A 20984-nucleotide genomic window follows, 5' to 3' on the forward strand; every position below is an offset into this window, starting at 1 on the left:
GCATCTTTAAATAAGAGTCATTCAGTCATGTTGCCTGTTGGTGGCGGTACATCGACGATATCTTCATGGCGTGGCAAGGCTCCCAGGAGGCTCTTTTGGACTTGACATCCTGAATCAACAGGATAGATGGGAATATTGTTTTTAACCAAGAGATCTGCAACAGCACCTTCAATTTTCTTGATGTAACAATCACCAAAATGGAGGGTCCCATACATACAAGACTATTTAAAAAAAACGACAGGCTGTAATACCACATTGAGGGCAGACAGCTTCCACCCAACCGGGTTGCTAGAGGGGTTGCCTATTTCTCAATATCTTAAAGCAGTGGTGCTCAACTCCAGCCCTCAAGACCCCCCAACAGGTCTTCGACTGAGCCATTGATTGAGCCACCTGTGCTGAAGCTGGGAAATATCCTTAAAATCTGACCTGTTGAGGGGTCAGGAAGATTGGAGTTGAGCACTCCTGTCTTAGAGTAATGCGCATTTGCAGCGACCCAGCAGATAGTGAAGTAAAGATGAAAGAAATGGAATATAGATGTTTAAGAAGAGGGTAACAGCAAAGCATTCAGATGAGGAAACAGTACAAGGAACTCCCCTGGCAATCAGTTTAAATGTTGTGGGGAAGAGTGCGGGGCGAACGCACACATGGAACCGCCATCAAGATGGCCCTGACTGCGTGAATTGCATTAGCAATTACTGTGTATACATATTCAAATGGCCATGTTGTAAAATCTATGTGGGCAAAACTATTAGGCCATTCGAACGGCGCTTTGCCGAACACAAAAGCAACATCAAAGAGCGAAGGAGCACATAGAAAAGGGAATAAAGAAGGATGATGAATGCTGTGGCGTTACACTTTATTCAACAAAACCACCCTGATTGCTCTTCAAGGGGTGTGATTATTGAACAGATACACCCCTTTGGCGGGACAGAGACGGATGTCGTCTATTAATACAATGTGAAGTCTACTGAATTTCTAAGTTGGATGCTTTGGCAGCAAAGGGCATAAACATCAGCTTAAACTACAAGTGTTGTCTTAACCACAGGGGAAGTGAAATGGCCTTAGGGTACCGGTCGTCATTGTGGTGTAGACAGTTTACACAATACACAGCATCCATTTGCTCAATCAAGGGTAACGTATGTGATAGTGGCTTCCCTTTGGCGGGCACCGCATAGGAATTTGTAAAGGCCAAAGGTAAAGGCCAAAGGTCCTTGAACCGATGACCTGTGACACCTTGTCCTGGCCGTTGACGCAAGTGGGCCCCCAGAACTCACGTTTTAATGAGCCCTGACCACTAGTCACTCGCAGCCCCACCAGGCTTAACCAAGCACAGAGCCCCATCTTTTTATTTATTTATAAAATATTTTACCAGGAAGTAATACATTGAGAGTTACCTCTCGTTTTCAAGTGTGTCCTGGGCACAGAGTTAAGACAAATAATACATGGTTACAAATACAGTTACATACATGAACAGGGTATACATTATATACAAGACATTGTGTGCAGTTAAAGAAAATATATATTATGGGCGAATGAAACAGTTACAGACCAGATTAAAATGTGAGACAGCCTTAGATTTGAAAGAACTTAGACTGGCGGTGGCTGTGAGAGTCTCCGGTAGGTTGTTCCAGTTTTGTGGTGCACGGTAAGAGAAGGAGGAACGTCCGGATACTTTGTTGAGCTTTGGGACCATGAACAGTTTTTTGGAGTCAGATCTCAGATGATAAGTGCTGCATGTTGTTGGGGCGAGGAGCTTGTTCAGATAGACAGGTAGCTTACCCAGAAAGTATTTGAAGGCAAGACAGGAAAGATGAACTTTGCGCCTAGACTCAAGTGATGACCAATCTAGTAAGGATGGCCACATCTGGTAAGGATGGCCACATGTACCCCCCAACTTCCAACACCTATGGGGCAATTTAATTCCCTTTAAACTAGCCCCGTAACGCCATACCCGCCAGGACCCTCTCAAGCAGTTCTTGCATGGTATTATTAAATAAATCAGACCCGATGTGTGACAAATGTACCCCATCATCCATGGACAACGCTCTAGTAACAGAATCAGTCAGGATGGTTTAGTACCCAACCCACGAACTGCGACACGAACCTTCCGATCACTCTATTAACCTTCTTACACGTGCGGTCGACGGCCGTGCAACCTGGGCCCCCCTCCACAATTCCCTGTGAATGATGTTGGACCATACGATCTGCACCCCTCACCAACCCCCATGGGTCGCATTGCTCACACCAGATCCATTGAACGCGCCACCGCCAAGTCGTTACCCCACGGCCTGCGTCATTTTCCCCTTTGTTTGACCTGTACCCCTCCAGGCCATGAGCCAGCCCATCCACCCGCACTGTGGGTAGATGCACCCCAGTCCCAGAACACACCTCCGGTGGACCAGCCACAACCCCAGGGCAAAGTGGGAACCTCAGGGGATCTGGGGGAGAAACAGGGGTAAAGCCCTCTTCTTACCCCGTCGTACTCTGACCTGTTACATTCCTCCTGAAGCCCGTCTATGATCTCCTGCCACTTGCCGGCATCTTCCGCGCAGCTCTCCTCCCAGCTGCATGATCCAACATGACCCGCACCTCAGGCGGCGTCACGTGAGGCCCACCATGACTCCCCTCCTCCAAAAGCCGCGCGGGCGTCCTTGCCAGCCTGCCCGGCCGCCGCTCTGTCCTCCACCGTCTGTACCCACCTATACCTACGGCTGGGCCCAGCTGCCTCCTCTGCACCTGCCGGTGGTGATCCGACGGCCCGCTCCACTCTCCTCCGGGATAGCTACTCCCAGTAGCCCGGATTACTGGCGCTAAAGCCACCCCTCCTAGTGGCTCAGCCCTAGGGTTGCCAGGTGTCCGGTATTGAACCGGACTGACCTGTATTTGAACACTCTGTCCAGTAAAAAATGAGAGGTACTATAATACTGGACATGTATGTGTCCGGTATTTTCCTCCCTGGACATAGTGACCTTTCACTATTGAGTCCAGTATTTTTGGAGAAGCCACCTCTGCCCCTACTCTGCCCTTCGGCCTGCAGGTGGTCTATAAGTTCGGCTAATGCCATCTCGAATTGCTGGCAGGGTGTGGATTGATCACACGCCCCTGCCTCTGCCTTATGTAACCTTTCTGGCCCCTCCCCCCTGGCCGTGTCAACCCCGGCGTCCGAGGGGAGGGGGGAAGGCCAGGGAGGACGCTACCCAAGAGGTAAGAAGGGTGCCTTGTCCCCTGGTCCTGATGCCCGGCCTGAGGCTCAAAGCTACTTTTTTAGTAGTTTTATGCACTGATCACACACTGCTTGTAGGCGTGCAGGGGTTGTGCACTGATCTCACACTCTGCTGATAGTTATGTTGTGATTTTGCAGAGATTACACCCTCTGCTGGTAGTTGTGTAGTAATTGGGCACTGCCAATGATCATACTGCTAGTTCTTTACGATTTGTACACCGAACATACCCTGCCAGTAGTTGTGTAGGAACTGTCGCACTGACCACACCCTGGTAGTTGTGTATGACTTGCGTGGTGATCACAAATTCTGACAGTTATGTAGGGATTGTGCTTGTGCTGCTAGTTATTTAATGATTGTGAACTAATCACACACCGCAACTTGTTGTGTTGTGCAGTTGTATAATGATTGTGCACTCATCACACACTCTGCTGTTAGTTGTTTAGTTATTGTGCACTGAACACACACTCTGCCAGCAGTTGTGTAGTGAGTTTTCAGAGATTACACACTCTGTTGGTAGTTGTGTAGTAATTCTGCAATGATCCCACAATGTTGGTAGTTGTGTAAGCATTGTGCATTGATAACTATAAGGGTAGTTGTGTAGAGGTTGTACATTGATCACACACACTGCTGCTAGTTGTTCAGTGTCTGTGTACTGACCACACATTATAATATGTTTTTTTCTGTGCTAACAGGGTTTTTTCTGTGCTAACAGTGTACACGGCGCTGTACATAGAATTTTTGCCGACACAATTCCCCCCACACTCTGGTAGTTGTGCAGTTATTGTGTACTGGTCACATGCTGCAGGTAATTGTGTAGTTATCTTGCACTGATCACACACTCTGCTGGTAGGTGTGTAGTTATTGTACATTGATCACACACTCTGCAGGTAGTTGTGCAGTTATTGTGCACTGATCACACACTGCAGGTAATCGTGTAGTTATCTTGCACTGATCACACGGCTGGTAGGTGTGTAGTTATTGTACATTGATAAATGATCACACACTCTGCTGGTAGTTTTGTATTGTACATTGATCACACACTCTGAAGGTAGTTGTGCAGTTATTGTGCACTGATCACACACTGCTGGTAGGTGTGTAGTTATTGTGCAGTGATCACACACACTGCAGGTAGTTGTGCAGTTATTGTGCACTGATCACACACTGCTGGTAGGTGTGTAGTTATTGTGCAGTAATCACACACTGCAGGTAATTGTGTAGTTATTGTGCAGTGATCACACACTGCAGGTAATCGTGTAGTTATTGTGCACTGATTGCTTTTAGTTGTGCAGGGACTGGGCACTGATTACACACTCGCTGGCTCCCACGTGCTCCCCAGGCCTCAGATAAACAACCCTCCCATTGCCATGGACACGGCGTTCCATCCTGCGCCAACGTCACTACGTCCGGCTTGGCTTTGTTTACGTCTCCTGGCAACCGCTGCTGCCTCTTCAACAAGAGGAGGGGGTGGGACAGCCAAGCTTCTGGGGGCGGGGCTCTGTAAAAAAGGGGTGGGATTGGTGTTAAAGGCACAGGCATCTGTTTAACTCTTGTGAACAACACTCAGGAGCTGGGTATATAGCGGGGCTGTTTAACGCATTTAGAAAAAATTATAAGTAGAAAACCCAAAAGTGCAGATCAACATATTTATATAAAAAGGACCATACTTCCAATGTTTGTAGCTGTGAACATATGCACTGGGTAAATCTGTGTGTACACACACACACACACACACACACACCACACACGTGTAAGGCTGGGGCCATGGTGCCTTCTCCCGTGCGGAGGCGCGAGGAGGCTGAGGGAAAGCGGGTGCTTTTCCTGGCCATGCTAGACACGCCGTGGAGGGCGTTCCAGGAGGCCTTCATAGTGACGCCACGGAGCTAGTTCGCCCTCATTGGGCGAACCGCTCACGTGACCTGTCTGTCGCGCTGAGGAATCAGTTTAACTGATTTCTCACGCAACGCGCGCGCCGCATGGACAAGAACACTGCCTTAAGGCAGTCTGTTCGCTCAGCTGCGGCACCATGCCCGAGGCCTTCGTTTAGCGGCACTCCACCAAAATAAAGAGATAACTGCCTTGGCGTAAACTGCAAAAATACAGTAGTAATAATACAGATAGACAAACAGATTGTTAAGAACAGGCACTTCCAGGTGTTAATCAGAATAGTGAAAAAAAAGTTTATATACAACAGATCAATCTTGATCAAGATTGATCTGTAAATAAACTTTTTCACAATTTTGATGTAGACCTGGAGTGCCTGTTCTTATCTATCTATTAATCTATCTATCTGTGTGTGTATCTATCTATCTATCTATCTATCTATCTATCTATCTATCTATCTATCTATCTATCTGTGTGTGTATATCTATCTATCTATCTATCTATCTGTGTGTGTATATCTATCTATCTATCTATCTATCTATCTATCTATCTATCTATCTATCTATCTGTGTGTGTATATCTATCTATCTGTGTGTGTATATCTATCTATCTATCTATCTGTGTGTGTATATCTATCTATCTATCTATCTATCTATCTATCTATCTATCTGTGTGTGTATATCTATCTTTCTATCTATCTATCTATCTATCTATCTATCTATCTATCTATCTATCTATCTGTGTGTGTATATCTATCTATCTATCTATCTATCTATCTATCTATCTATCTATCTATCTATCTATCTATCTATCTGTGTGTGTATATCTATCTATCTATCTATCTATCTGTGTGTGTCTATCTATCTATCTATCTATCTATCTATCTATCTATCTATCTATCTATCTATCTGTGTGTGTATATCTATCTATCTATCTATCTATCTGTGTGTGTATATCTATTTATCTATCTATCTATCTATCTGTGTGTGTATATCTATCTATCTATCTATCTATCTATCTATCTATCTATCTATCTATCTATCTATCTATCTGTGTGTGTATATCTATCTATCTATCTATCTATCTATCTATCTATCTATCTATCTATCTATCTATCTGTGTGTGTATATCTATCTATCTATCTGTGTCTATCTATCTATCTATCTATCTATCTATCTATCTATCTATCTATCTATCTATCTATCTATCTATCTATCTATCTATCTATCTATCTATCTGTGTGTGTATATCTATCTATCTATCTGTGTGTGTATATCTATTTATCTATCTATCTATCTATCTATCTATCTATCTATCTATCTATCTATCTATCTATCTATCTATCTATCTATCTGTGTGTGTCTATCTATCTATCTATCTATCTATCTATCTATGTGTGTGTTTATCTATATATTTATATATACACGTGTGTATCTATTAATATGCGTGTATATATACACACAGGTCTATCACTGCAGCTCTATTCCTAGAGGTGGTGTGAACTGGCTGGTCCTAGAGGTTTGCATGAATCCTCAGGTCCACCCCCCACCTCTCACCACACACAGTATCCTCTGCGCTGACGTCACACGGCTCTGCTACACCGTGTGGTTAAATATAGCAGAGAAGATAAAAATAGACTGTATCCTCTATTACTCGTCTCCTCCTCCTCTCTCTCTCTCTCACTCTCTCTCGCTCTCTCTCTCTCTGTCTCCCTCTCTTTCTGAGTCAGAGCCTGACCCCGATGTGTCTTTAAAGGACTAACAGCATCTGCAGAGCATTGCTCCCTTAGCCCCTCCCCTGCCAGAGCTCTGCAAAGCATCGCCCCTTATGTGTAAGATATTATTGCCAGGTGAGCATTACCCAGCATGCAGCAGGCTCGTTTGCATAGCTGCCTTCACACAAAGCCCTGTCCCTTGTCTGCACATAACAAGAAACTGCTACTAATTAACCAGATAAACTAATTGCAGGGAGGTTGAAGGGAAGTAGGGAAATCATGGCATGATTAGAACAGGATTAGGTAAAAAATCTCTCTAATTTAGAAGAGTCACAGTTTTAGGGCTTTATATACCCATTAGGTCGCCTATATTTTTGCCCGGATGAGCCTCAGTGGTCTGGGGTGCAGGCTTCAAACCTGTAGCTGTTTAGGGACAGAGTGGTTCAATTCCACCCTCCGGGCGGCAAAATAAGATTAACATTTTGTTAATGAGCTGTAGGAGCGAGGCATGCTGGGAGATGTAGTTCTAGGGAGACATAAATATAGAAACTGTTTTTTTTCAGTTCAACATATCTCATTATTCTAATGTCTTCATTCATTTTTCTGTCCTCCAATTATCTCGTCTCCTGCGGCAGGAAAAGAGCCCCTAGCCAATCAGTCACCATTGTGCTCACTTTGGAGTCAAGGAAACGTAGTAGCCACTGGAAGATGACACAGCCACTGAGCACACGTGGGATAATAATATGATTGTGCTGGCTACTTTAAAAATGTCCGCCCTCCCTCGTTAATGTCTTGGATCCTGCAGAGGGGGCTGCAGGGCAGGATGGAGGTGAAGTGCGTGTGAGTGGGGAGTCGTACAGGAATAGGAGAGGGCACTGTAGTGGGACTGGGTGGAGGTGCAGCGACAGAGATGGATGTATGTGTGGGGAGCAGTACAGGAATAGTAGAGAGAGCAGTGACAGAGCTGGATGTATGAGCGGGAGTAGTACAGGAATAGCAGAGAGCAGTGACAGAGCTGTGTGTGGGGGTTGTCAGCGCACAATAGTACAGGACGCATACCAAATATTGTATTTACTTTGGTGACAGTGTATGAAGTCATTAAATGTCACAGTGAGGTCACCAGTTTGATAACGTAACCACAGAGACTCCAACGCTCTGCTACTCAGCTCAAATGCTGCACTGGGTCAATAAGGCACCCAGGAGCTGGGTTACTGTAGTGTTACAGGGGCAATAAGGCTCTCATGAGCCGGTGGGCTACTGCAGTGTGACAGATTCAATGAGGCATCTCAGGAGCTGGGTTACTGCAGTGTGACAGGAGCAATAAGGCACTCAGGAGCTGGGTTACTGCAGTGTGACGGGGGCTTTAAGGCATACTGCAGGCTTGCTGAAGTGTGAAAATGCGTTAAGGCACTCAGGTGCTGGGTAATTGACTCTTACCTGCCTCTTGTAGGGCCAGGGGCAACTCATAGGAGCTTAGAAGGTCAGAGGAATCAGTGGAAAACTTCATATACACCTCCTATGAATCCTATGTATACACCTCCTATGTATGTTGTCACGGGAGACCAGTTCTTTTAACACCTTTTACCTTCCGGGATCACTTTCACTAGGCAGGACACAGATTGTGGAATAAAATTAGGTTTATTCTGGTAAACCAGCAGGAATACAAAATAACACAAAACGGGAAAATACACATTCACTGGGGGGGGGGGGGGGGACACTATCCTCAACTAGGTGCAGGGCGCCAGCTTCAGGAAGGCTTACCCTGTCCGCTCCACATCCAGGAACACCACGGTACTATATTCGGTATTGCTACCTGGGTCTCCCCGCTGACCGGGTCTTCGTTCGTTTGAAGAACGTGGCCGCGTCTCTAGAACTTGTCCTCAGCTTGGCCAGGCTTCGCCGGCACCCCAATGACGAGCACTTTTGAGAAGCCTGCCTCTGCTTCACCAGACCAAACCTAGGAATAGTCTGGTACTCTGATCGCACCCGTCGTCACGTCCGCTCCTCGATGCGTGATGACGTCACGCCTGAAGAAGCGTCATATGACGCGAAACGCGTAGAGGTGACGTCATCACGCATCGAGGAGCGGACGTGACGATGGGTGCTCGGTCGATTGCTGTGGTTTTCCCCTGACATTGCATGAAAGCTGGTCCCTGTTTCAACCACATGTAAGCTAATAACATCTAGCTATGTCCCAGGATCTTTTCCATCACTAGATCTATGGGCCTTTGTTGCAGGGATCCTCATTAGTGCCTTGTCATTGTGGAATTGTGGGTTCATGTGAATCCTTTTTATGTACTACCTTTATTATGAAGACTGGCTACCCCCACCGTCACATATGTGATATCAAATGTATATATGCAGGGCCGCCAACAGATATCCCGGTGCCCAAGACTAGAGTTTCGACACTACCCCCAAATACATACTTACACTACCCCCCCAAATACATACTTACAACACTACCCCCCCAAATACATACTTACAACACTACCCCCCCAAATACATACTTAAAACACTACCCCCCCAAATACATACTTACACTAACATCCCCCAAATACATACTTACACTACCCCCCCAAATACATACTTACACTAACATCCCCCAAATACATACTTGCATTAACCCCCCCAAATACATACTTACACTAACATCCCCCAATACATACTTACACTACCCCCCCAAATACATACTTACAACACTACCCCCCCAAATACATACTTACAACACTACCCCCCCAAATACATACTTACACTAACATCCCCCAAATACATACTTGCATTAACCCCCCCAAATACATACTTACACTAACATCCCCCAATACATACTTACACTACCCCCCCAAATACATACTTACAACACTACCCCCCCCAAATACATACTTACAACACTACCCCCCAAATACATACTTACATTACCCCCCAAATACATACTTACACTAACATCCCCCAATACATACTTACACTACCCCCCCAAATGCATACTTACAATAACATCCCCCAAATACATACTTACACTAACATCCCCCAAATACATACTTGCATTAACCCCCCCAAATACATACTTACACTAACATCCCCCAAATACATACTTGCATTAACCCCCCCAAATACATACTTACACTAACATCTCCCAATACATACTTACATTATCCTCTAAATGCATACTTACACTACCCCCCAAATACATACTTACACTACCCCCCAAATACATACTGTACTTACACTATCCCCCCAAAAACATACACTACCCCCCCAAATACGTACTTACAACACTACCCCCCAAATACATACTTGCACTAATGCCCCCAATACATAGTTACACTATCCTCCAAATACATACTTACACTACCCCCCAAATACATACTTACACTACCCCCCAAATACATACTTACAACACTACCCCCCAAATACATACTTACACTAACGCCCCCAAATACATTCTCTAAACCCCCACATATATACTTACGCTATCCCCCAAATACATACTTACATTACCCCCCAAATTCATACTTACACTATCCTACCAAAAACATACACTAACCCCCAAATGCATACTTACACTACTCCCCCAAATACATACTTACACTACCCCCCAAATACGTATACTAACCCCCCCAATACATATTTACACTGCCCCTCCCCCCCCCCAAATACATACACTTACTGTACCTTGGAGATGGTCTCATGCTACCAGGCACCGGCTCTCCCCAGCTGATGTGGGCGTACCTCTCCCAAGCTGCTGCGAGCCTCCCTCACTCTCCCACGCCGGGCCTCTCTCCCACGCCGGGCCTCTCTCTCACGCCGTTGCGCACCGGAGACTGGGTCCAGCTTCTGGGATGCACCAGCATATGAGGCCCGGTGCGGGAGTGAGGTAGGCCCGTAGTAGCGTGGGAGAGCTGTCGGCGGCCCTGTATGTATACATACAGGTGTATATATATATATGTAGCACCTATCACCCCTCCCCTCCCCCTATGGGAGATCTGGCATCTACAGGGTGTGCTCTGGTGCTGTTTAGCTCACCAGTGGTCTTTCAGGAGGTCTGAGGGCTCCGCTGGTGGTATATGAGAGCAGCAACAGGACAGGGTTTCTTATGGTGCAGCGCCTCCATCCCATGAGGGTCCTGGCAGAGGCAGGATTGGTCCCCACAGGTACATACTCTCTCCAGCAAGACACTGAGGGGGCTATGCAGAAAGCTCAGATAAGTAAGTTTTCGCCAGCTTCTCGCCAAAAATGCCTATAGCAATTCAGTAAGCAACGAGAAGTTGGTGAGAATCTCAAAAATCTGCATTTTCTTTGGCAAGAAAAAATATTTGCCAAACGGGCGACCAACTGTGTGTCTCTCCCCCCATGCTGTGTGTGTGTGTATCTTTCCCCATGCTGTGTGTCTCTCTCCCCATGCTGTGTCTCTCCCTCCATGCTGTCTCTCTCTTTCTCCCCCCCCATGCTCTCTCTCTCTTTCTCCCCCCCATGCTGTGTCTCTTTCTCCCCCCCATGCTGTGTCTCTCTCTCCCCATGCAGTGTGTCTCTCTCCCCATGCTGTGTATGTCTCTCTCTCCATGCTATGTCTCTCTCTCGCTCTCTCTCTTTCCATACTATGGCTCTCTCTCTCTCCATGCTATGGCTCTCTCTCTCTCTCTCCATGCTATGGCTCTCTCTCTCTCTCCCCATGCTGTGTGTCTCTCCCTCCCCATGCTGTGTCTCTTTCTCCCCCCCATGCTGTCTCTCCCTCCCCATGCTGTGTGTGTCTCTCTCTTTCTCCCCATGCTGTGTGTCTCTCTCTTTCTCCCCATGCTGTGTGTCTCTCTCTTTCTCCCCATGCTGTGTGTGTTTCTCTCTCTCCATGCTGCGTGTGTCTCCCACTCCCCATGCTGTGTGTGTGTCTCTCTCTCCCCATGCTTTGTGTGTCTCTCCTACATGTCTGTGAACCCTATCTGTCTGTGGAACATGAGTGGGGGGGGGAAGCCATTTTGAGCCCTGGCAGCAGACACCAGAAGTTCTCACTGCTGGGGCTCCGCTGACACTAATCCCGCCCCCACACTCTGCAGCTCAGACCCGGTCTCTGCTCACCTCCTGCTCTCCTCCCTGCATTCTTGCTCCCTGCTGCCCCCCCTCCCCCCCCCGCTCTGATGGTCAAAACTGGGACAGCAAGAAAAAAACGGGACATTTTAAAGAATGTCGGTCAGCTGGGACAGACATTAAAAAAACAGGACTGTCCTGGCTAAACTGGGACATCTGGTCACTCTACCTATCAGGACTTATAGTGTTGAGGCCAGTGGAAAGGCTATAGCCAGGGGCAGTAGGCTACATCTATATATATGTAGCCCCTGCTACAAATATATGTATACTGTGAACAATACAGAATTAATCTTTTCCACCTGTCACATGCAGGGTTGCCGCCACCCTGGTTTGAACCAGAGACTACGGGTTTCGGCTAGGTATCTGCGGGCTACGGGTTGAGATATGACATTTCCGGGGTACTGCAGGGCAGGCTGGGATGTTTGGTGCAGGGCTTCGGCTCTTACCTTCTCCGGCGGCGGCGGCGGCGGCATCATCCGGTGGCATCTCTCCCTGCATGGTACTGTCAAGGTGGCTCCGCGACGTCAAATGGCATTGTGTTGCCATGACAACGGGATGTCACCTGACGTCGCGGTGCCATGGGTTGTCACGTCGTGCTGCAGGGCATCCTATTGTCATGGCCACGTGACCCCGCATGGTGCAGTTACGTCCCATTACTAAAAGTGTGTGCCCCTATTAGTAATGCAACAATCTCTCACATTTCCACACCTACCCACACCATTAATATACACTCCCACTCCACACACACCTTTTGTAAAGCACTGTATACACTGTGGGCTCTTCATTCATTTATATTCACGTAGATACACACACTCTTACATCACTAACATTCAGGAACCATTTTACACCTCAAGTCATAAATCGCATCTACACACAGGGAGGGATAAGCACAGATAACATTCCAAGAGACACTGTTTTTAAGTAAACCCCTTGCTTGCTTTATTCATTGTAACACCGCCGGAAGAAGAGATCAGTGTATCTCGAAAGCTCGCACAAATAAAAGCATTTCGTTAGCCACAGAACGGTATCGTCTATTTATTTTTGATTATTAAATATATATATATGTAATGGGTATTCCCTCCTGTCTGACCCACCCAATCTCACATTGGCCTGTGTGGTCTAACCGGTCCTCATTACGTGATCGTGTATGGTTGAACACCTGCAGGTAACAGGACTCCTGAGTCTCCCGCATGATGGTATTAGGGGATGTCATCAGGAACAGCTAGCTGAGGTAGTGGGTGCGAGTCCTACCTATATCATGTGCAGCGCCTCCACCTCATCAGGATCTGTGCTTCCCAGGGAGATGGTCCTGGTGAGGAACTCCTTCTTGGTGGTCTCATCCACTGTTGAGTAATCTCACTCACACAGTGGGGGTATCTTTAAACAGGGCATCTTTATTGACGTACTCGATGTAGTAGACTGCCCCATGCAGCTCTCAGCTCTAGCCGCACATTTCTCCGTGCTGTCCCTTTGCCAGGTACGCCCTCCCAATTGGAGTGGGATCCCCTCTCCCCGTAGGGAGATCACCCCTGTGCCAGGTCCCTGGACACAGTGTGGCCTTGACAGGCTAGATTTGGAAAACCCGTGCCACTAGTTACAGCACTAGTGGGAACCTAGCTATCCCGAAATCCCTTTCACAGGAGCCAAACACATCAGCAACAACAACACTAACTTGACAGTGTTGTGCCTTATATACCTCAGGGGGCAGGCACTGTCATGGAACAAGAACTGCATTTCTGATTCACCCCCCTCTCTCCTTTGCAGCTTCTGCCTGTCAGTTCTTATTTTCAGCTGCATGGAGTCTGCACACACATACGGTGCCTGTGTGATATGCAACAATGTTGCATTTCTTGCCTCTGGGCATGTAATCAGTGAACTGCTACTGCAGCCTCTCCAGTCCTCCTAGGTAATGGGCTTTCCCATTTTCTCCCCTGTCCTTGCTGACAGTTAGTATAGTCTCACTTCCCATCTAGTGTGACCCTTGCTCCTCACTTCCTTTTCACCCTGGACTCTGAGTGAGTAACTGCCTGCTATTTACCCCAGCAAGGCCTTTTTGTTTTACACTGTCTCATCATTGATACACTGCACATCAGACAGAGAAGCACTCTCTCCCAACATTACATCTACAACCACCTATCTCCCTGTGATTTCCCTCAATAAAACTAAGAAAGAGAAAAGGACTTGTGTGTGCTTTGGAAGAGGTGAGACATGAGTTAAGCTAACTGTAGTCATTCATACACCATTCGTGACCCTGGCTTCAGGATAGTAAAACAAAGACCTGTGTTAGGGAATCACACAGGAGCTACTACTCACAGACTTATACTATACAGAATAGTCTCTGCACCCCAGGACAAGCAGCAGCTTTACTCTGCCAGACAGGGCAGCAAGCTTTATACAGCAAACTGCACACAGCCTGCAACCTTACAGATAAGCAAGCAGATTTACACAGGACACAGCCAGCACCAACCCTGCACCCAAGGCAGCATCTTTGCAGACTGACAGTGCACCTTACACACAAACCTAATTGCCTTTCTCTGTCTGAGTTCACCCCCTGCACAGCCCCATAGTGAGGAGCCACCATCTCACCTACCCCTGCGCACGTCCCCACGGCAAGCGCCATCAAGAGCCACGCTACCGGACACCCACCAGGGCATGGGTCAGAGCTACCGGACACCTGTGAGTACAGCTACCCCTACGCTGCACGACACCGCTCGGCATCATCTGAGACAGACGCCCATCGCTAACACAGGTAAAAGACCGCACGCCACACGCACTGGCTAAAGGCTTACACACACCTACAGCATGGCAGAACTCAGAGCCTCACCAGACATCACGCAGGAGAGCGATCACTCAGACACAGAGACCGCTGCGCAACTGCAACAGGCGCAGGCAGAGGCAAGGCCCAAACGGACGGTCACACTGACACAAAAGGCCCGCAAAAAATATGAGACTGACATTGAAGCGCACCGCGCTAAATTAGAGTTGGCCTGGGAAACAACCACACTTGGGATACGCAATGTCGCCGGCGCTGGCAATTCTGTACAACAGCTCGAGCAGGCAATAACTCAATTAAAGATAGATCACGAACGCTACCAAGAGCTGTCAGAGGCATACGTCACTTACTTGGCCAGGGCTAACACCGGCGAAAGCCTGCATGAAAGGGACCTACAGCATAACATTGACTTGACACGTGACAGCCGCGTGCGAACCTCTATCACGGAAGCCGAGAGTAAGAGGAAAGACCTTTTGCTGGAAACCGCATCGCAGCGCTCAAGCACATCCAGGCATTCTTCAAGGTCAGCAAGATCAGCGCAATCTCACGCGTCAAGCGCAAGCGCAAACGCCACCAAGGCGCGAGCCACCGCAGAGGCCGCACATGCCAGGGCCGCATACGCTCAGAAAGAGGCAGTCATGAAACTAGAAAGGGCCCGCTTGGAAGAGGAGGAGCAGACAGCCACTGCCACCGCCGCTGCCACCGCTGCACGGAAAAAGGCAGAGGTGGACGTCAACCTAGAGGCCCTAAACCAAGAGAAGGAAGCCGCCGCCAACCATAGCCCAAGCTGAAGTCCTAGAAGCAGCCGCGAGACAGGACGGCGGGGAGCAACCGTACAGAAGGATAGCCTCAGAGGATCCAGCCCAACGCACTGCAGACTACGTAAGGAGCCTCTTCAGTGTAAACACCAGCGCACCATCTCAACACGGATGGAGCAACTCCACAGACACCAAAGACTTGCTAGGCCCACGAGGAGAATGCGCTGTTCCTTCAATGGTACATGCTGCCTGGGATAGCCACAGCCGCAACAGTGATCCACACGCCAGCGCGCACATGGATGCACTACAACAGGCTCGCCATCCAAGTACACCCACACGGGAAAACACAGCCCCTCACACTGACCAGCAGTCACCACGCGTCCACTCCAAGGAAGAGGCGACCGCACGGACCCTCCCAGCAACTACCTCAGAACGGAACAAACATGCCGATGCCTCAAGCCTGACAGACATAGCCAAGTACATGATCCGGCGTGACCTGGTGCAAGCAGGACTCATCAGCTTCGACGACCGCCCTGAGAACTACCGGACGTGGAAGTTCACGTTTAAAGACGCAATCAACAGCTTGGACTTCTCAGCAAGGGAGGAGCTCAACCTGCTATTCAAGTTCCTGGGGAACGAATCCAGGGAGCACGCAAAGAGACTTCGGGCGGCCAACGCGCACCAACCCCAAGTAGGTCTTGATCTAGTGTGGGAAAGGCTAGAAGAGTCCTACGGTAGCCCCGAAGCAGTCGAGGATTCGCTCTTCAAAAGAATCGACAGCTTCCCCAAGATCACAACTAAAGACTACTCGAAGTTACGAGAGCTTGGGGACCTGCTGCAAGAACTGGAGTTCGCAAGGAAAGACCATTCCTTAATAGGTCTCAACGTCCTAGACTCAGCTCGGGGAGTGAGACCCATCCTGGAGAAGCTACCCTTCAACCTCCAAGAAAGGTGGATTTCACAAGGTTCCAAATACAAAAGGGAGAAGCAAGTCGTCTACCCCCCATTCTCATTCTTCTTGAGCTTCATCTGCGAAGCGGCAAGGACAAGGAACGATCCCAGTTTCATCTTGGGTGCGCAAACCACATACAGTGCAAGCAGCCTGAGGAACGAGAGACCAGCGACGAGATATGGTAACACCCAAACACCCATCTCGGTCCGCAGGACGGACGTGCCTCCCACGACCCAAACTACTCCCGATCAGTCGGTCGCCGGAGGCAAGGAACCAAGGGACCCAAACAGGGAATGTCTCATACACAAGAAGCCACACCCACTCAACAAGTGCTTTGGGTTCAGGATGAAGTCCCTAGAGGAACGCAAGAGGTTGCTTAGAGAATTCAGAGTTTGCTTCAGGTGCTGCGGTTCCACGACTCACCTAGCCAGGGACTGTAAAGAAGAGATCAAATGCACAGTGTGCGAAAGTGACAAGCACGTGACAGCGTTACACCCAGAGGCGCTGACATTCCACCAACTCAACAACCCATCCTCCGTAGCGGAGCATGGTGGGGAGAAAGAAGAAGGAGAGTCAAGATCCGTCACATCTCAGCGCACTGAGGTTTGCGGAAAAGAAGGTGACAAAATGTCCTGCTCCAAAATATGCCTTGTCACAGTGCACCCCCAGGGACAACCTGAGAAGGCTATTCGGATGTACGCAATCCTCGACGACCAGAGCAAGCGATCGCTGGTCAGGTCAGAGTTCTTCGACATGTTTAACATACAAGACGGTGCTTCTCCTTACACTCTCAGAACGTGCGCAGTGGAGACCACAGGGAGAAGAGTGAATGGCTACACCATATGCTCAATAGACGGCAAAGTTAACATGCCCCTTCCCACACTCATCGAGTGCAGCCACATGGCCACAAACAGGGACGAGATTCCCACACCAGACATGGCACGCCATTACCCGTACCTCAAGGGAATAGCCAAATACATCCTGCCGGTAGAACAAGGCGCCAAGATCTTGCTGCTGCTCGGCAGGGACATCATGAGGGTACATAAAGTCCGTAAACAGCATAACGGACCCCACAACGCGCCATACGCCCAAAGACTTGACCTAGGATGGGTGATAGTGGGCAACGCGTGCACTGACAAAGAGCACGGGCAAGACTATGTTGACGCCCGCAGAATGGTAGTAACAGAATGTGGACACACATCTCTCTCTGAACCATGTCTTGGCCATCTCCAAGTGACTGAAGGGCCAAGTGAAGAGAAAAGACAAGGTCATAGCCCTGAGGTCAACAAAAACATCCTTGCATCGGGGGGTTGTGACAATGGCCTAGGATGCTTAGCGTTTCAGATAACCAAGGATGACGAGTCGACTCCCCTGAAGGAAGAAAGTAACCTCCCAAAGGTGACCGACAATGGGGTCATCCAAAAGACAATAAACAATCGGACGATCCTCTCGCGAGCAATGGCATGGCTAGGACGTACAGTCGTTCCTCTCCACAGAGTATCCAGCGATAAAGCAGCCAGCTGTCACAGCTGGCATAACCGCAAAAGATTGCGCCCTACAGGTGAAGCCACAGTGTCAAAAAGACTGTCCTCTCACACGTCTAAAAAAAGACAATCTCAGAGACATCTCATAAAGGGATTTACTAGGGCAAAAGAGACTGTTTTTCGTCATGTCCAAGGAGAGAACAACTTCCTGAGGGCAGTCAACAAAGAGATACAAAGGCGTATCACCAAAATACGTGGAAACGTTCTCTTACAAGAGGAATGCACCAATGACTTAGGGTGCACATCGTTCCAGACCACAAAGGACGACGACAAGCAAACACCATTGATGGGAGATGGAGAATTCCTGATGTCAACGGTCAAGGAGCTCGTCAGAAACGGACCTGGCAGTTGGGCGAACCCGCTACCATTCCGTTCACCAAGAAGGCGCTTCCCAAACAATGGAGAACATGCCATCTCTAGGTTCACTTCGCTCCTATGCGACCTACAAAGGGAACCAGAGACCAAAAACAACTTTGTGGCCTTCATCCAGAAGATGTTCCTTACCGGCCACGCAAGGCCAGCACCTCTAATGAAGGAAGGTGAAGAATGCCGTTACCTCCAATCATCTGGGGCCTACCACCCTCAGGAACCCGATCAAATCCGGATAGTGTTCAGCCCCAGCGCTCAGCTCCAGGGAGTCCCCCTGAACGACGCCCTCTTTACTGGACTAGACTCGACAACCAGTCTTCCAGGAGTGTTGTTCCGCTTCCGCAAGGAGCCAAAAGCCATCTCCTTCTGCCAAACGCCAGGTGATAGAGCGACAGGCTACCACGACTGGCATACCTACAAGGGGATGCACTCTGTGGGTAAAACTACAGAGACAAAAAGACTGCTCTCTCACAAGGCTAAAAGGAAACAGTGCCAGAGACTTTTACACAAAGACATTGTGGTGCAACCAGCAAACCTGGAGCTGTGCATCCACCCTGCATCCTTTGCCAAAGAACCTTGGCCAAGGGACCTTAATACCAGTGATACCGGCCGGTGTCACATCGCTATGTGGACATGGACTCTTGCATTGTTTGAGAATGTGATGTTATTTTTGTTATGCATATTCAAATTATATAGTGGTATCTCCAGACACCAGACGGGGAGTGTCATGGAACAAGAACTGCATTTCTGATTCACCCCCCTCTCTCCTTTGCAGCTTCTGCCTGTCAGTTCTTATTTTCAGCTGCATGGAGTCTGCACACACATACTGTGCCTGTGTGATATGCAACAATGTTGCATTTCTTGCCTCTGGGCATGTAATCAGTGAACTGCTACTGCAGCCTCTCCAGTCCTCCTAGGTAATGGGTTTCCCATTTTCTCCCCTGTCCTTGCTGACAGTTAGTATAGTCTCACTTCCCATCTAGTGTGACCCTTGCTCCTCACTTCCTTTTCACCCTGGACTCTGAGTGAGTAACTGCCTGCTATTTACCCCAGCAAGGCCTTTTTGTTTTACACTGTCTCATCATTGATACACTGCACATCAGACAGAGAAGCACTCTCTCCCAACATTACATCTACAAGCACCTATCTCCCTGTGATTTCCCTCAATAAAACTAAGAAAGAGAAAAGGACTTGTGTGTGCTTTGGAAGAGGTGAGACATGAGTTAAGCTAACTGGAGTCATTCATACACCATTCGTGACCCTGGCTACAGGATAGGCACATCTCTGAGGTCACTATCCAGGGACTCAGAGCATGCAGCCACTCCCATCCATACATAGGGCACCTCACCAGGGTGTGAGGGAAAACCTCCATAACTAATGCTGGCATTCCTGTACTTACCAGGGTTTACTGCCAACAGAGAAGATGTTTGCAGTCCACTATTATCATGGCTACATATATATAGAGAGACAGAGACAGAATAAAAAGAAAAAAAGAAAAAGATCACTTGTGAGCACATTCACAGGTCTTAGACAGGTCTGCAAACCTGCCTTTCACCATTTCACCAGATGCAGTGATGCACGACTAGTCACGACCGGTGTGAGTGGGCTCCGGCTGAAAAACAAAAGTTTTTGACTTTCTTGTGGGCCTTCTGGCCGAAGAAAGGAAGAGGAGGAGGTCCAGAACCCTGATGGAGGACACGTCAAGAAACCCTCGGACCTTCCTGGCCATCAGGTTGAAGATCCATGGGAGCAGTAACAGGACTTGTTCGACTTTGGGAGGACAGTCTCAAGCAAGAGCACCCAAGATGCTGAAGCGGCTTGAGTTCACAGGGAGGGAATTAAAAAAAAAGTCTGTGAGTGGTTTCTCTGGCTTCTACAATGGAAGCACTGTGTGCTAGGTGATAATGGTGAAAGGCAGGATTGCAGACCTGTCTAAGACATGTGAATGTGCTCACAAGTGATCTTTTTATTTGCTATATGCTATACGGTGGAGGTTTCTTGTTTCTCACCCACCATAACTTAAATTGTGATGAGAGAGAGGTGAAAGATGAAAGAGAGAGAGAGAGGTGAAAGATGAAAGAAAGAGAGAGAGAGGTGAAAGATGAAAGAGAGGTGAAAGATGAAAGAGAGAGAGAGGTGAAAGATGAAAGAGAGGTGAAAGATGAAAGAGAGAGAGAGAGGTGAAAGATGAAAGAGAGAGAGGTGAAAGATGAAAGAAAGAGAGAGAGGTGAAAGATGAAAGAGAGAGAGAGGTGAAAGATGAAAGAAAGAGAGATAGAGGTGAAAGATGAAAGAAAGAGAGAGAGGTGAAAGATGAAAGAGAGAGAGAGAGAGGTGAAAGATGAAAGAAAGAGAGAGGTGAAAGATGAAAGAAAGAGAGAGAGAGAGATGAAAGAGTGAGAGAGAGAGAGAGAGAGAGAGAGAGAGATGAAAGAAAGAGAGAATAAAAAGATCACTTGTGAGCACATTCACATGTCTTAGGCCTGGTCCCCGCTGGCTACTGCAGCGCCCGCTGTGGCGGACGCTACATGGACGAGAGCCCTCCCCTCAATGGCGCCGGGCCCGCTGCGAGGGGGGGCCGCAGCGCTGTGGCGAGAGTTGCTCCTGCTCTCAATAGAATTGAGAGTGGGACTCGCGACGGAGCGCTAAGCCACGCCCCCCGGCGTGAGCCAATGAGGGCGAACCTGCCGGGT

General features: G+C 48.3%; 1 non-coding gene across 1 annotated transcript; it reads left to right on the forward strand.

The window, feature by feature from the left end:
• The first annotated feature begins 7195 nt into the window (after positions 1-7195).
• On the forward strand, positions 7196-7282 carry TRNASTOP-UCA (transfer RNA opal suppressor (anticodon UCA)). The gene has a single exon. It is a non-coding gene; the product is annotated as a tRNA-Sec (tRNA).
• The last annotated feature ends 13702 nt before the right edge of the window (positions 7283-20984 follow it).

Source organism: Ascaphus truei, chromosome 7 (assembly GCF_040206685.1).
Source record: "Ascaphus truei isolate aAscTru1 chromosome 7, aAscTru1.hap1, whole genome shotgun sequence".
In the NCBI taxonomy this organism is placed as follows: Eukaryota; Metazoa; Chordata; class Amphibia; order Anura; family Ascaphidae; genus Ascaphus; species Ascaphus truei.